The following is a 16,092-nucleotide window of genomic DNA, read 5'->3' on the forward strand; positions in this document are numbered from 1 at the left end:
GAAACTCCCAGCCTCACAGGAGGGGTCGTTGGAGAGACCCACAGGGGCCTAGAGCGTGCACAAGCCCACCCACTCAGGAACCAGCACCAGAGGGGCCCAGTTTGATTGTGGGTAGCAGAGGGAGTGACTAAAATCTGGCAGAGAGTGGAGCAGGCGCCATTACTCCCTCTCAGCCCCTTCCCCACGTACAGCCTCACAGTGTAGCAACCAGCGTTACCCCACCCCGGGGAACACCTAAGGCTCCGCCCCTTCAAGTAACAGAAGCAACAAGACAAAAAAAAAAAAAAAAAAAAAAGGCCCAAATGACAGAACACTTCAAAGCCCCAGAAATAATTCAACTAAGCAGCGAACAGGTAGCCAACCTATCAAATGCACAGTTCAAAACACTGGTAATCAAGAAGCTCACAGAATTAGTTGAATTTGGTCGAAAACTAGATGAAAAAATGAAGGCTATGCTAAGAGAAACAAAGGAAAATGTACAGGGAACCAATAATGATGGGAAGGAAACTGGAACTCAAATCAACGATGTGGGCCAAAAGGAAGAAAAAAACATCCAACCAGAAAAGAATGAAGAAACAAGAATTCGGAAAAAGGAGGGGAGGATGAGGAACCTCCAGGACATCATGAAACATTCCAACACCCGAATTATAGGGGTGCCAGAAGGAGAAGAGGAAGAACAAAAAATTGAAAACTTATTTGAACAAATAATGGAGAACTTCCCTCATCTGGCAAAGGAAATAGACTTCCAGGAAGTCCAGGAAGCTCAGAGAGTCCCAAAGAAGCTGGACCCAAGGAGGAACACACCAAGGCACATCATAATTACATTACCTAAGATGAAACAGAAGGAGAGAATCTTAGAAGCAGCAAGAGAAAAGGAGACAGTTACCTACAAAGGGGTTCCCATAAGACTGTCAGCTGATTTCTCCAAAGAGACCTCACAGGCAAGAAGGGACTGGCAAGAAGTATTCCAAGTCATGAAAGGCAAGAACCTACATCCAAGATTGCTCCATCCAGCAAAGCTATCATTTAGAATGGAAGGGAAGATAAAGTGCTTCTCAGATAAGGTCAAGTTCAAGGAGTTCATCATCACCAAGCCATTATTATATGAAATGTTAAAGGGAGTTACCTAAGAAAAAGAAGATAAAAAATATGAACAGTAAAAATGACAGCAAACTCACAGTTATAACAACCACACCTAAAACCAAAACAAAAGCAAACTAAGCAAACAATTAGAACAGGAACAGAACCACAGAAATGGATATCACATGGAGGGTTATAAACAGAGGAGTGGGGGGGGGGGAAGGTACAGAGAATAAGTAGCATAAATGATAGGTGGAAAATAGAAAGGGGGAGGGTAAGAATAGTACAGGAAATGTAGAAGCCAAAGAACTTACAAGTATGACCTATGGACATGAACTACAGGGGGGGAATGTGGGAGGGAGGGGGTGGGCAGGATGGAGTGGAGTGAAGAGGGGGAAATGGGATAACTGTACTAGCATAATCAATAAATATATCAAAAAAACCCAAACATCTATAATTTCTTTGTGAAATCTTTTATATTTAACTGGGAAATAATGTCTTTCTACCCACAGCTGTGAAGACAAGGTAACAGGCTGACTCCACTCCCCATCGTGCAGAAGAAAGCAGGGGCCATGCTGAGGTTAGGAACAGGCTGGTTCTCAGATAGACTCTGAGGAGACACCGGTGCCCACAGTCTGAAAGGACGTCATAGTCCCGGTGGGACCAGCAGTCACGTGGCTTTCCAACACTTCAACTCAACCCCTAATGCTAGCTGTCCTGCACCTGGGGCTGGCTGGGCCATACTCTCTCTACGCTATGTAGTGAGCTTATCCAGTCCCATGACCTCAAAGGCATCTACAGCTGATGTCTCCCTGTGTGTATTTCCAACCCTGACCTCCAACCTGAGCTCCCGATTCATTTACTTGCATGACCTTTCCACTTGGACGTCTAACGGGCATCTCAGATTCAACATGACAGGCCTTCCCCACCCCTCGTGTCTCCCTGCGGGTGTCCCCCGATTAATAAATAGCAACACCTTCAACCCGGGTGATCGAGTTCAAACACTACATACTTCATTATCGTTGTCATTTGTCATTACTTGCCTCTGGTCCATAAGTAAATCTTGTTGATTCATCCAAATCCAGTAGAATTTGCCTGCGTCTTCATTTCTTTCGCCTCCACTTCAGTCCAACCCCTCTTGTCTCTCACCAGGACAAGCTGTAGTATGTCCCAGCTGGCCTCCCAGCTTCAACTCTCCCCTGCCCTGTCCACTCTTCAAAGCAGGCAGTCACACACCTATCATTCCGTGGCATCTATTCCATTAAATATTTAATATCAGAAGTTGACCTCCAGTCATGATTTTATACTTTTCAGGCCTCTTACAGAGGTAAATTTTGGGTACCATGTTGCGTTAAGCAAGAGCAATCACACCTGCCTCTACTGTAAGGGCAGCATGCTAGCACAGCATGGGTGACGACAGGACCTCAGCCCATGTCTGCAGGAAAGCCAGCCCAGCACTCAGAGGCATTATCACGGTAGCCCAGGGTGAGCTTGTCCAAGGCCCCCAACTAGCTACCTGGAATGAACCATTAACATTTCAACAAAGCAAAGAGCCCTTTCATGTCAATCTCTGCCCAATTTAGTACATACTTCCCCCTCTTTTCCCCCTTCATTTCTTTATTTATTTTATGTTTTACTGTTGACTTTTACACTTTTACCATGCACATACACCCACATTCATCAGGGCCCTGCCTCACCTACCCCCATATACCACATCGTTTATAAGAGAAAGATTGATTGTGCTTTCTCCAGGGTCCCACGGTTTACCTCCTCCCTCCATCCAGGGTCCCACAGAATTCCTCCTCCCTCCATCCAGGGTCCCAGGGTATACCTCCTCCCTCCATCCAGGGTCCCACAGAATACTCCCTCCTTCCACCCAGGGTCCATGGAAAACCCCGTCCCTCCATCCACGGTCCAGAAAATACCTCCTCCCGCCATCCTTGGAGATAACCGAGTTGCACTTGATTGAGACATTGGAGGCGGGGGGCAGTGAAGAGACTCCTGCATACCCGTTTTAAAACTTAAAACTTAAAAGGCGAGGGTTTTGCACACACGAATCGATGAAACACCTTTATCTATTTAGGAACCAACAACTTTATCGGGAGAAATGGTAAAACTGGAACCTAAAAACTTAAGTGAACGGTTTGCAAGGCCAACATGGCAATAGGCATGCTGAGCACGGTGACCAGGGGAAGTCTCCCCGTGGCTATGGGGAAGGCAGTCCAGGCTCAGTCCTTCTTGCGGTCGCCCAGGGTGAGCTTGTCCAACAGGTACTCTGCCAGGCCGGATTCCGGAGCGCCCATCTTGCGCAGCTGGGTGACGTGGTCCCCCAGCTCTTTGATGAACATCACCTGTTGCTGCAGGTAGTGACTCTCCAGGAAATCGCACAGGTGGCCGTCCCCCTTCTCGGTGGCCTTCTGGTGCAGATCGAGCAGGCTCTGGTTCACCACGATGGACAGGTGCAAGGCGCACTCCAGGGCCTTCAGGCTGCTCTCCCAGTTGTTGCGGTCAGGCCTGCTGATGTCGCGCAGGCGGATTCGGCCCCCGCGCTGGTTCTGCAGCTGCATCAGCCTCTCCGCCAGTGCCTTCTCCTTGCCCGACCGCTGCAGGAGGAGCTCGGCCAAGTGCTTGCACGACACGCCATCGAAATAGGACGCCATGGACGTGTACACGTAGGAGGCGTAGAGCTGCAGGGTGATGTGGGAGTTGACGGCGGCCTCACACTCGGGGTGGTAGTTCTGGCGCACGTCCGAGGCTCCGGGTGGGGTCGCCATGTCTGGAGGTGCGGGCGCGGGGCACCGAGACGAAGGCTGCGGTGGAAGCGGCGGCGGCTGCAGGCGAGCAGCGGTGGCGTCGATGGTGGTGGCTCTGGGCCCTCAGAGTGTCCCTGCGGTGGGTGACCTGGGCGGCCGGAGTCTGACCTGTGGCAGAAGCAGGGAGACGTCAGAGCCTCCGCTCCTGGAATCCGAGAGGGGGACACCTGCTGGACCGGATCTGGGGTGGCACCGGAAGTGGGGTCTGTTACTAGGTGGGGGAGGGGACGGAGGCAGTTTCCTGGGGGGAGGGGCGAGGATGAGGGCGGAGGGGCGGGAGCCCTGCCTTTCAGGTTCCGCCAGAGCCTGGTGACACCTAGTGACTTTGTGCTGAGCGCCTAAGTTTTTAATTTGGCGATGTTTCTATTTCCAAGGATTTTCTCTTGTTTTCTAGTTACTTCCTTTAATAGCACCATGTTCTCATTTTATAAACCCAGCTTCTTCCTTAAAACTTGGGAATATTAATTTTGATTTGGGGGATATATATATATCTTCATTTGTTTGCTTATCACGATCTTCTTTTTAGCTTTCACATAATACTTACAACTTTGTGCATTCGTATTGAGCACTAAGGGGCACATTTGATTGCCCTAGGTGATTAGTTTGCATCTGATCTGCAGTTGTGATGTCCAGTTCACTAACAGACTTCTCTTCTGGGAGCGCATAGCATGTCAATTAGGGAGCAGTATTGTGTCCTTTGAGACCCATGGCATGGAATTTGCAGATAATGTCTGGACCATCCCAAATTCCAAAAAATTGGCGTTTTTCTGACATTGGAAGACTTCTCTGTATCGCTCTTCCAGGAAGATGTGTCCATTTGCTTCGTTTCCTTTCTGTTTTGTTGTGTTCTGTTTCTAACATGGTTTCCTTTCTCGAATCTTTGAATGATAAGGACAATAATCCACCATCACCTGTACCACCAGTGTGTACTGAAGTTTGGTAAGAACAAAAACTAAAAATTTAATGTTTTAAGCCAGTAAGACTCACATGTTTGTTACAGTAGTTAGCCTACCCTGACTAACTACCCGGTGAAAGTACGTTCTGGACCAGTACAGGTTAACAACCACTCCCCCAAACCCCTTATTATTTTCCCTTGGTAGAAATGCAGCTACCAAAGAAGAAAATTATAGATAACCAAATAATTATGCTGTATTTCTTTTGCTCCCTTTTGTTTCCTCATGGAGAATGGAATGAAAAATCCCTCAAAGATATATGGAGAGTAAGGAATACGTTTTTCAACTTCCCTCAATTCTGGAGACCAAAATCAGGCTGGTCATGAAGTGCCTGACCTTAAACTAACAGCAGAAGGCACGAGGGGCAGTGACCATTCCTGGCTGCCCCCTGAGTCATTCCGAGATGGTGAGGGAGACCTGGGTCACGTAAGAACTGGGGGCCGTCCACTGGACACACATAATTGGAGTATGTGTTGGTGTGGGGTAGTTCCCCTGAAAATAAGGATGCTATTCCAGAACTGGTACCAGAGCTAAGAAGATGGTGCAGGGGACAACACTATTTCATACCATTTAGTACCCCACAATTAGAATGAATCCCACATCTGTTTGTGTCTCCCACGTCACACAGCATGCCAGGCACTTCGCACATAATTCCCTGAGCCGACCTTCCCCTTTGGAAAAGAATATAGGCAGCCCTGACTGCTGTGGCTCAGTGGATTGGGGATTGTGGTGCAAACCAAAAGGTCGCTGGTTCAATTCTCTTCAGGGTCCAAGCCTGGGTCGCGGGCCAGGTCCGCAGCCGAGAGCATCCAAGGGGCAACCAATCGATGTTTCTCTCACACAATGATGTTTCTTTCCCTGTCTTTCTCCCTGTCCTTCTTCTCTCTCTAAAAATCAATTAATAAAATCTTTTTTTTTTTAAAGGAAGAGTATAGGCAGAAAGGAACAACAAATGTGGGCTCAGACTGGAAGATTCTGGGAAGATGCCATGTCTGTAGAGAGTGCTAAATGATATGTGACAATTGTATGATCTGTAAAAATAAAGTCACATTATCTGGAGCACAGTAAAGAAAAAAGAAAGAAAGAAAGAAAAAAAAAGAGTGGGCTCCAGAAGCAGAGGGACAGCCTGTTTGAGATATCTGTGGGGAATGGAAAACGGCTTCAGTTCCCAAATACAGATGCCAAATGCCATTAAGGCAGAGTTGTTTGGCAAAGCTCTCCATGAAGCCCAGGGTTCAGGAGCCTGGCCACAGTGAGCCATGGGTAGTAAAGGCGGCCAGGGAGCCAGTCCCAGTTTGTCACCAGATAATAAATGAAAGATTTAAGGAGTCCTTACCAGACTGGGTGGTTCCCGAGTGTCACTAACCCTCTCAATTCTGTGAAACAGCTGTTGTTTGTATCACCTCTCATTTGAGGAAACTGAAGTGCAGAAGATAAACTACTTGCCCAAGGTGATGGGGAAGGTGGATTAAAGTCAGTCTGACTCTCAACTATACCCCTAGTGACCTCAGCCCCCTCTTTGATGAAACGGGGTGCAAACAGGACACTGGGTCGCATAATTCCTTGAGGCCTCTCCCAGCTTTAAGTAATGTGAGAACCAGAGGTGCAGACACAACAGCAAACAGCTGTGAGGACTCTGCAGCAGCAAGGTACCCCCTCCCCAGCTTTCCTGGCACAGTGCTCAACTTCAAGGCCAAGTTCCTCCTACTCAACAACACACAGCAGTCTTTCCTTGCTCAGTGTCTACTCGGAAATGAGTTTAAGGACATTTTTAAAAATCACAAAGGGCCACCATTTGAAATTGAACAAAACTTCTCCTGAGTGGGCTGACAAGCCTCTGAGCATGGCTGGGATGAGGGAGTATTGGTGCTGTGTCACTCGTCTGATGGGCTGGCTACTGCACCCCTCCTTTGAGTTGTTTTCGATTTACATTTTGCTGTCTTATTTATGGGCGACATTTCCCAATAAGGTTGTGGTCTCTTGTTTTTGATCAGTGTGGGTAATCAATAGAACAGGTACTTGGATTGCCTTTCCTCATAGGATTAAAATAAGTTTTCCAGAAAGTTATTTAGCACCTCTCTCTCCCCCCCAAACTACTGTTCCTGGGTCAGTTCTCCAGATAACTATTGATATTTCTTTATGCTTATTTCCAACCAAACTGTATTCCGTGAGGTCTTATAAAGATTATCTCCCCGTTCCATCTGTGAACATTTTGGTGCTTGGAAGTCCCAAATAAGTGCTTGTTTATTATATAGACCTCTTCGTCTTAACTAAAACAACTCTTCTCGAATGTGGACCCTAATTCTTCACACCAGATTTTTGAATCTGGTATGAGGAGTGGGGTGGAATGTCAGAGAATTTTCAGGGTTCATGGTCTGCATTGTGTAGTCAGCAATAGACTCACACCCATTTGTTGTACTAATACACAAAGAAATGCAGACCATCACTAGTCTTTAATGCTCTCCTACATTTACTTTATGATTCAGCACATGTAATTCAAAATCCAATACCTCAGTTGCACTTTTTACTCTAGAAGGCGTTTAAACGATTTCTCTGTCACATGTGGCCAGAGATTGTGACTCGTTTGTGGAGACTTGTAGTCTAGCAGTGGCCTCAGACACCACTTCTGCTTATCACATGACCAGTTTCACCCAAGGAGGAGTGTGGGAGATCTGCTACAGGGGGCAGGTGGACAGCAGAAGTTTGGTGCGGGCTGCGCTACAGAGGGTGCTGCATCTCATTTACATCCTAGGATTGTCTACAAAAATGGTTGAGGGAACAGGGGTATCCTCTAAGGAAATAAGTGTGCAATATATTTTTTAAACAAGAAAAATATTTCCACTACCTTGTAACGTTTGTTATCAAGTTATATAGCACAATTGTCCTAATCTTTGGGATGTAGACCTTGGTACATAAAGTGAACAGCAGGCCAGAGGGAAGTTTCAGAGTTATTGCAAGTGGCCTTCAAATTCATTTTGTTCACTAAGCTTTGTCAGAGGGATGAATAATGGCTCACAAGTTTCGTAAGTATGCAGATGCTCCTGTGATTAAGAAAATCCATATTTATTTAGAAGTTGTTGCAGGCAGCTCTCCATATACTATAGGCCTATTCTGGGGACATCTGAAGATAGTTCCATTGCTCTCTGCCTGAGGGTTTTCATTCTCTCCAAGGGTAAGCTCAATTTGCAGATGGAGGATCAGAAGTGCTGGCACTTAATGTCCACAGGAACAACCCTGAAACAAGGAGGAAGAGTGGTTGGTACATAAATACTCCAGGTTCTTTGTCATAGAAGGGACAATTCTGACTTGTGTACTTCATAGTCTCTCTGAGACTCCCTGGTAGGACTGAACCCCAGTTGACTACGACAATAGCCTGCGCATTAATTTATTCTTTATTAGATTCTTTCCCTTCCCTGCCTCACTTTCTCATTCCCCTATTGTGTTTCTTGTTGTCACTTTGCAAGCAAACTATTTGCAATCAAATTCTTATTTCAAGGGTCTGCTTGGGGGAACCCTAAGACAAACTCTTACTTATTACTAGTAAATGTTCAATTTAGGCATCTTAATAATTAGATATTAAATTATTATTATTTATTATACTGTTGGGGGATATGAATCTTATTTTAGTTTTCAAAAGAGTCCTTACACACAGTAAAATTGTAAATATGGACTCAAAGAAAAGTGACTATTTTGTCCTCGTGATTGTCCTTACACCCAAAACTTTTTTGGACATGCGCTTTAAGAATACCTAGATATCTCTGTTTTTGAGTGTTAGCCAATTAAATTTCCTTATAGAAACAGACATATAACTACCTATACCATAAATGTCATGAAGCAAGGTCACCATTGTATCCACAACACCCAGAACAGGGGATAGAACACAGTGACAGTTCAATATTAGATATTTACAATATTTACAATTTTCGATATTTACAATAGCCACAATTCAGAAACAGCCCAAGTGCCCATCAGTGGATGAGTGAGTGAAAAAGCGGTGGTACCTCTACACAATGGAACACTACATCGCAGTAAAAAAGAAGGAAATTTTATCCTTTGTGACAGCATGGATGGGTCTGGAAAGCATTATGCTAAGTGAAATAAGCCAGACAGAAAAACACAAGTACCATATGATCTCACTTATAGCTGGAACCTAAGGAAGAAAATAAACTAATGAGTAAAATAAAATCAGAGGCACAGAAACAGACTGACAACTCTGAGAGGGGAGGAGGGAGGTGGAAACTGGGTGAAAGATGGTGGAGATTAGACAAAGGACATATATGCATGACCCATAGACACAAACAACACTGTGAAGATGGATTGCGGGAAGGGGGGCTGGGAGGAGGGGTGCAAAGAGGGGTGAAATTGGGACAATTGTAATAGCATAACAATAAAAAATTAAAAACATTTAAAAAAACAAATGAACTAAAATAAACACACCAGCCAAATAATGAATGAAACCACATGCTATGGAATTGCTGTGAATTTGGGCAGGGAGGATCTGTCTCAAAGCATAAGCCAAATGTCATGGCATCCCACAGAAATCAACATGAACTTTTTTTTCCATATAGATTTCTTTGTTCAGTTCTGGTCACAGACTTCAGACAGGACATTAGCAGTGCTGGAAACATCTCCAATGACAGCAATTTGTATAATTGAGGGGCTCCAGAACTCTACAGAGGGAGGTTTTCTAACGAAGAACTCCTCAGGCTTCAAAGGCAGACACTAGCTAGCGTGTAAGATGGAAACTTATAAAATCTGAACGAATATAGAGAAAGTTAACTTAGATTCGTTTTTTTTTAATTCCAAAATGAAGAGTCACCCCTTGGAACTTGAAAAAGATAGTTTAGTTCAAATTAAAGGCAGTAATGAATACTTTACAGTGTCCAACCTGTGGCCCATGGACTGCATGTGGCTCAGCATGGCTATGAATGTGGCCCAACACAAAAGTGTAAATTTACTTAAAACATTATGATATTTTTTTTTGTTTTTGTTACTGTTTGTATATTTAATGTGTGGCCCAAGACAACTTTTCTTCTTTCAGTGTGGCCCAGAGACACCAAAAGTTTGGACACCCCTGCTTTACACAGTAGACAGCAAATGTGAGGAGTGTTTCCCCAGGAGGGTGCATAGCCTCAAAATTTTCATGAGTTTAATAAAGTAAGATGAACTCATGGAAGATGGAAGACTACTAAGACAAGTAAGGGAAGTTTCAGGTATGATCTTAGCTTTTAAAGTCAATAAAGAGAAAAAAGCACCAAATAGGGCAAAGCATCATTTTGGTGCCATTAGGTCATCTGGAATACTGGTTGGACAGTATGTGGTATTTTATATGTTATGTTGCAATGTTCTGATGAAAGTGATTATCAACATATACTTTCTGCAAACACTGTAAAAGGCTATGAACAGTATGTAAAGAATGACATAACTAAAAGCACGTGTGAAAGTAGCTGTAAGTCTTGGGGCCCATATGCTGGAAGTTAGCCACATTATTACATTATATACAGGGTACGGCAGAAATAACGCCCCTTTTTAATTACAAAATCATAAGCAGATAATTCTGTAACAAAAACAATATCACACTCAGGCATACCATATGATATTTTAAGGGGAAATGTTCAAATTGCTGTCCACCTCATGTAAGACATTCACGTACCCTACCAACCACATTCAAGTAAGCCTTACATATGTTGGACCCTGTGCCAAACACTTGGTATTAACTGCCCTCACTTTCTTCAATCATCACCTTCATACTGTGCCATACAATTAAAAGTTCTGGTCTAGGTTTGCACAGGAAAATGTTAAATGGCCACATCTCTTGGTGTGACAGGGGGAGAAAAGGAGGACATGGTGGTGGTGGTGGGATTGCGGGTCCTGAGAGACATTGTCTCTGGGGAGAGAAGAGATCTTTACATGGGAGAAGAGTTGTTTAGGGTTTGAAGTTGTGGCTCACATTTTATCAATCACATGTCTTCAGTATGATCACAGTTTACAAACAAAACACATTTTGTAGACTCTTCCATGTTAGGAAACAAACTTTAAGTCATAGTTCACTGTTTCCAAATTCAGTACCAACCCTTTTAGTCAATACTTCTGAATAAAATTGTTGCTTTATAAAACTGGGGAATGGTTTAGGTGGCCATGACCACATACTAGATTAGTTTTTTGAGGTAATAACTTGCAAAGCTACATTTTCTAAGTGGAATGTCAAATCATTGCTTCTCATAAGTTTTTGAAGTCTTAATGGGAATTGTTTGAATAAAGTTAATTTTGGAAGTCAAATTTGAATCATTTTTCATATTGTCAACCCGCAATTCAAAAGAAGCATAACCATCTGTTTCTTACGCAGAAAAACAAAACTGCACACTCTCCTATTATCCTTAGATCTCTATAGTAGCAGTATTGTGTGCAATAACATATTTATGCATTGTTGTTTTCTCAGGAGTGGAAAATATTTTCTCAAGGTTCAGTTATTCAAAAATGGGGATACATAAATATTTTTAGAGGTTATCAGAAAAAGTTCTAGAATACACTATAAAAATAGTATAAATAACAGAAACTCACTTCTTACTAGATACATTAATGTGAGGGAGAACTAAGTAGATTTTATTCTCAAGTTATTTTTGTGATTATAAACAAGACTTAAGAGTTCCGGCCAAGATGGAAGCATAGGTAGAAACCCTTCGCTTCCTCGCACAACCAAAAGGAGGATAACAACCGATCTAAAATCAAGAAACAACCAGAAGTGCCAGAAAATCAAACTGCATGGAACTCTGTCAGCCAAGGAATTAAAGAAAAAGTCAACCAGAACAACCAGACCGGTAAGAACCCGCGGCAAGGCAGCAGACTGTGCAAGTGGGGCTGGCCGAAGGAGAAACTGAGACTCAGATTGACTGTGGACTACGGTGGTTGCCACGGTGGGAGAAGCTCCCAGTCTCACACAAGAGTTCATGGAAAAGTGGGCTAGAGACCAGCAGCCAAGCTGCATTGTTCCCTCTCTGACCCCTCCCCTACAGGAAGCACTGCAAAGAGGGTTGCTCTGCATGGGGGAATACTTAAGGCCCCACCCCCTTTCAACTTAACAGGTGCACCAAGACAAAGAAATATGGCCCAAATGAAAGAACACAGCATAAGCTCAGAACTAAGCCATAAAGGAGATAGCCAACCTATCTGATGGAGAGTTTAAAGCCCTGGTAATCAAAATGCTCACAGAACTGACTGAGCTTGGTTGAAAAATGAAAGATACCCAAAATGAAATAAAGCAAAATATTCAGGTAACCAACAGTGACAGGAAAGAAACCAGGACTCAGAGCAACGATTTGGAACAAAAGGGAAAAATAAACATCCAACTGGAACAGAATGAAGAAACAAAATTCAAAGAAGTGAAGAGAGTCTTACGAACCTCTGGGACAGCCTGAAACGTTCCAATATCCGAATTATAGGGGTGCCAGAAGGAGAAGAACAACTGCAAGATACTGAAAACTTATTTGAACAAGTAATAAAGGAAAACTTCCCCAATCCGGCAAAGGAAATAGACTTCCAGGAAGTCCAGAAAGCCCAGAGAGTCCCAAAGAAGTTGGACCCAAAGGGGAACACACCAAGGCACATCATCATTAAGTTACCCAAGATTAAAGATAAGGAGAGAATCCTAAAGGCAGCAAGAGGAAGGGAGAGACTTACCTACAAAGGAGTGCCCATAAGATTATCAGCTGATTTCTCAAAAGAAACCTTGCAGGCAGGAAGAGGCTGGAAAGAAGTACTTGAAGTCAACGGCCCAGAGACATATGAAAAGATGCTCAGCATCACTGGCCATCAGAGAGATGCAAATTAAAACCACAATGAGGTACCATCTCACACCAGTCAGAGTGGCCAGCATAAACAAATCCACAAACAAATGTTGGAGAGGACGCAGAGTAAAGGGAACCCTAGTGCACTGTTGGTGGGAATGCAGACTGGTGAGGCCACTGTGGAAAACAGTATGGAATTTCCTCAGAAAACTAAAAATGGAACTGCCCTTTGACCCAGCAATTCCACTGCTGGGATTATACCCTAAGAACCCTGAAACACCAATCCAAAAGAGCCTGTGCACCCCAATGTTCACAGCAGCACAATTTACAATAGCCAAGTACTGGAAGCAACCTAAGTGCCCATCAGCAAACGAGTGGATCCAAAAACTATGGTATATTTACACAATGGAATTCTACGCAGCAGAGGGAAAGAAGGAGCTTATACCCTTTGCAACAGCATGGATGGAACTGGAGAGCATTATGCTAAGTGAAATAAGCCAGGCGGTCAGGGACAAATACCATATGATCTCACCTTTAACGGAAACATAATCAATAGAAGAAAAAAGCAAACAAAATATAACCAGAGACATGGAAGTTAAGAACAACCTAACAACAGCCAGGGGGGAGTGGGGTGGGGACAGTGGGAAGAGGGGATTACAGGAACTACTATAAAGGACACATGGACAAAATCAAGGGGGAGGGTGCAGGTGGGTGAGGGAGGTGGGTTCAGCTGGGGTGGGTGTAGGGATGGGGAGAAAGGGCACACAGCTGTAATTGAATAACAATAAAAATTAAAAAAAAAAAAGAAGTACTTGAAGTCATGAAAGCAAGGACCTACATCTAAGATTAATCTATCCAGGAAAGCTATCATTTAGAATGGAAGGGCAGATAAAGTGCTTCCCGGATAAGGTCAAGTTAAAGAAGTTCATCATCACCAAGCCATTATTATATGAAATGTTAAAGGGACTTATCTAAGAAAAAGAAAATCAAAAACACAAACAGTAAAATCACAACAAACTCATCAACAAATGAACCTAAAAGAAAAGAAAAATAACAAAAACAAAAACGAAGCAAACAACTAGAACAGGAACAGAATCAGAGAAATGGACATCACATGGAGGGATTCAATGGGGAGGAGGAAGGGAGGAATGGGGGGGGTAGAGGAAAGAAGAAGCATAATTAGTAGGCATAAAATAGCCGGGGAGAGATAAAAATGTTTTAGGAAACAGAGAACTCATAGAACTCATAGATGTACAACCCATGGACATAAACTGAGGGGGGGATGCTGGAGGTTGGGGGATGCAGGGAGGAGAAGAGATAAAGGGGGAAAATTGGGAAAACTGTAATGGTATAATCAATAAAAAATACTTTAAAAAAGGCTTAATGATCCTAAAATGGTACAATATAATAAACTTAACAATAAATATAAATATTTAAAGTTATTGTTTTTGCAATACTTTGTGAAAAAACTATACCTGTGTAAAATAACGTTTTGTGCTGCCTACTGTGCTTTGCAGAGTATGAATTATCTCTTGGTTATGATCAATTTAAAATGTATACAAAAGTAGACAGAATATTATAATAAATCCCATGTTCCCATCTCTTACCTTCAACCATTATTAACTCATGGAAATATTTCTTCATTTCTCCCTTAATATTTTGAAGAAACTGTCAGGTATCATTTTATCCATAAATATGTCAGTATGTATTTATAAAATTGAGAAATTTTTGTTAAATAAATTACCATACTACCCTTAAATGTGCTTTTATTTTTATTGTTTTTTCTACTAAATATTATTAACATACAATATTATATTAGTTTCAGGTACACAGCATAGTTATTCAACCTTTGCATTCCAAGTGAAGTAATCACCACGATAAGTCTAGTAACCCTTGTCACTGTACACATTTATTGTGATAATAATGACTATATTCTGTATGCTCTACTTTACATCCCCATGACTAATTTATTTTATAAGTAGAAATCTGTACCTCTTAGTTCCCTTCACATTTTTACCCATCTCCCCAACCCCTTCCCCTCTGGAAATCAGTTTGTTCTCTATGAGTCTGTTTTTGTTTCATGTGTTCATTTGTTTTGTTTTTTAGAATCCACATACAAGTGAAATCATATGGTTTTGTCCTTCTCTGACTTATTCCACTTAGCATAATTCTCTCTACTTCTATCCATATTGTTGCAAATGGCAAGGTTTCTTTCTTTTTTACATATATACCACATCTTTATCCATTCATCTATTGATGGACATCTAACTTCCTTTCATATCCTGGCTATTGTAAATAATGCCGCAATGAATATAGGGGTGCATCTGTCTTTTCAAATTAGTGCTTTCATGTTCTTTGGATAGATACCAAGAAATAGAATTGCTGCTGGTTTAGTGGGGATAAACTCTTTCAGATTTTTGTCTAGGAAACTCTGTATTTTACCTTCAACTTCTGAGTGAAACTTTGCCAGGTAGAATATTCTTGGTTGTAGGTTTTCCCTTTTATGACTTGGAATACATAATGCCACTCCCTTCTAGCCTGCAAAGTTTCTGCTGACAAGTCAACTAATAGTCTATCAGGGGTTTCCTTGTAGATAGCTAGTTGTTTTTCTCTTGCTGCTTTTAAGATTCTCTGTCTTCAACATTTTAACATTTTAATTATAATGTGTCTTGGTATAACTGGAAAGGCATAACAATGACTTTCAAAGATGAAAACTTGACTGTCAGAAAGAGTGCATCAGGAAGTGTCTTGCTTTGGATGAGTGATTGTTGCCGAGACCATTTCATGTAAGTTGGCAGTTACTTGAGATAGAGCTGTAAAGAACAATGCACTGCAGTTCACAAATGGTTATAAGCTATGCTTTCCTTTTCTGATTAAAGTAATAAAAGTCCAGCATTCCAGGCCAGCAAATATGAAGGTACTGAAGTGTTTTCTCAAGCATATTTTATATTTGCTATAGTGAAAACAACTCCAAAACCTGTAGGTCCTCTCTGTAAATATTCAGAAGGTACCTTGAATTTTTTTGTTTGCTTTATTAATTTATTGTTTCTTTTATATTCCACATGTGAGTTGAAATCACACAGTTTTTGGCCTGTCTTGTCTGACTTTTTCACTTAGCATGATACTCTCAAGATCCACCCATGTTATCACACTCATAGATACAGACAATAGAATGAGGGTTACCAGAGGGAAGGGGGTAGCGGGAGCACTAATTAGGTAAAAAGGGTCAAATATATCATCACAGAAGGAAACTAGATTTCGAGTGGTGAACATGCAAGAGAGTAGACAGATATTGAATTATAATGTTATAAACCTAGAATATATGTAATGACATTGAACAATGTTACTTCAATAAATAATTTTTAAGTGAAAAAAAAGATGGCATCTTAGAATACTGGTTCAGTGATAAATATATCCCAGGAATATTTGTTCTTTAGAGTTTCATGTTTCTAGCCCAAGCAC

At 42.3% G+C, this 16,092-nt stretch overlaps 1 pseudogene; it reads right to left on the reverse strand.

The window, feature by feature from the left end:
• Positions 1-3,298: 3,298 nt before the first annotated feature.
• LOC112301990 (ferritin heavy chain pseudogene) lies at positions 3,299-3,854 on the reverse strand (annotated as a pseudogene).
• Between the last annotated feature and the right edge of the window lie 12,238 nt (positions 3,855-16,092).

Source organism: Desmodus rotundus, chromosome X (genome assembly GCF_022682495.2).
Source record: "Desmodus rotundus isolate HL8 chromosome X, HLdesRot8A.1, whole genome shotgun sequence".
Lineage (NCBI taxonomy): Eukaryota > Metazoa > Chordata > Mammalia > Chiroptera > Phyllostomidae > Desmodus > Desmodus rotundus.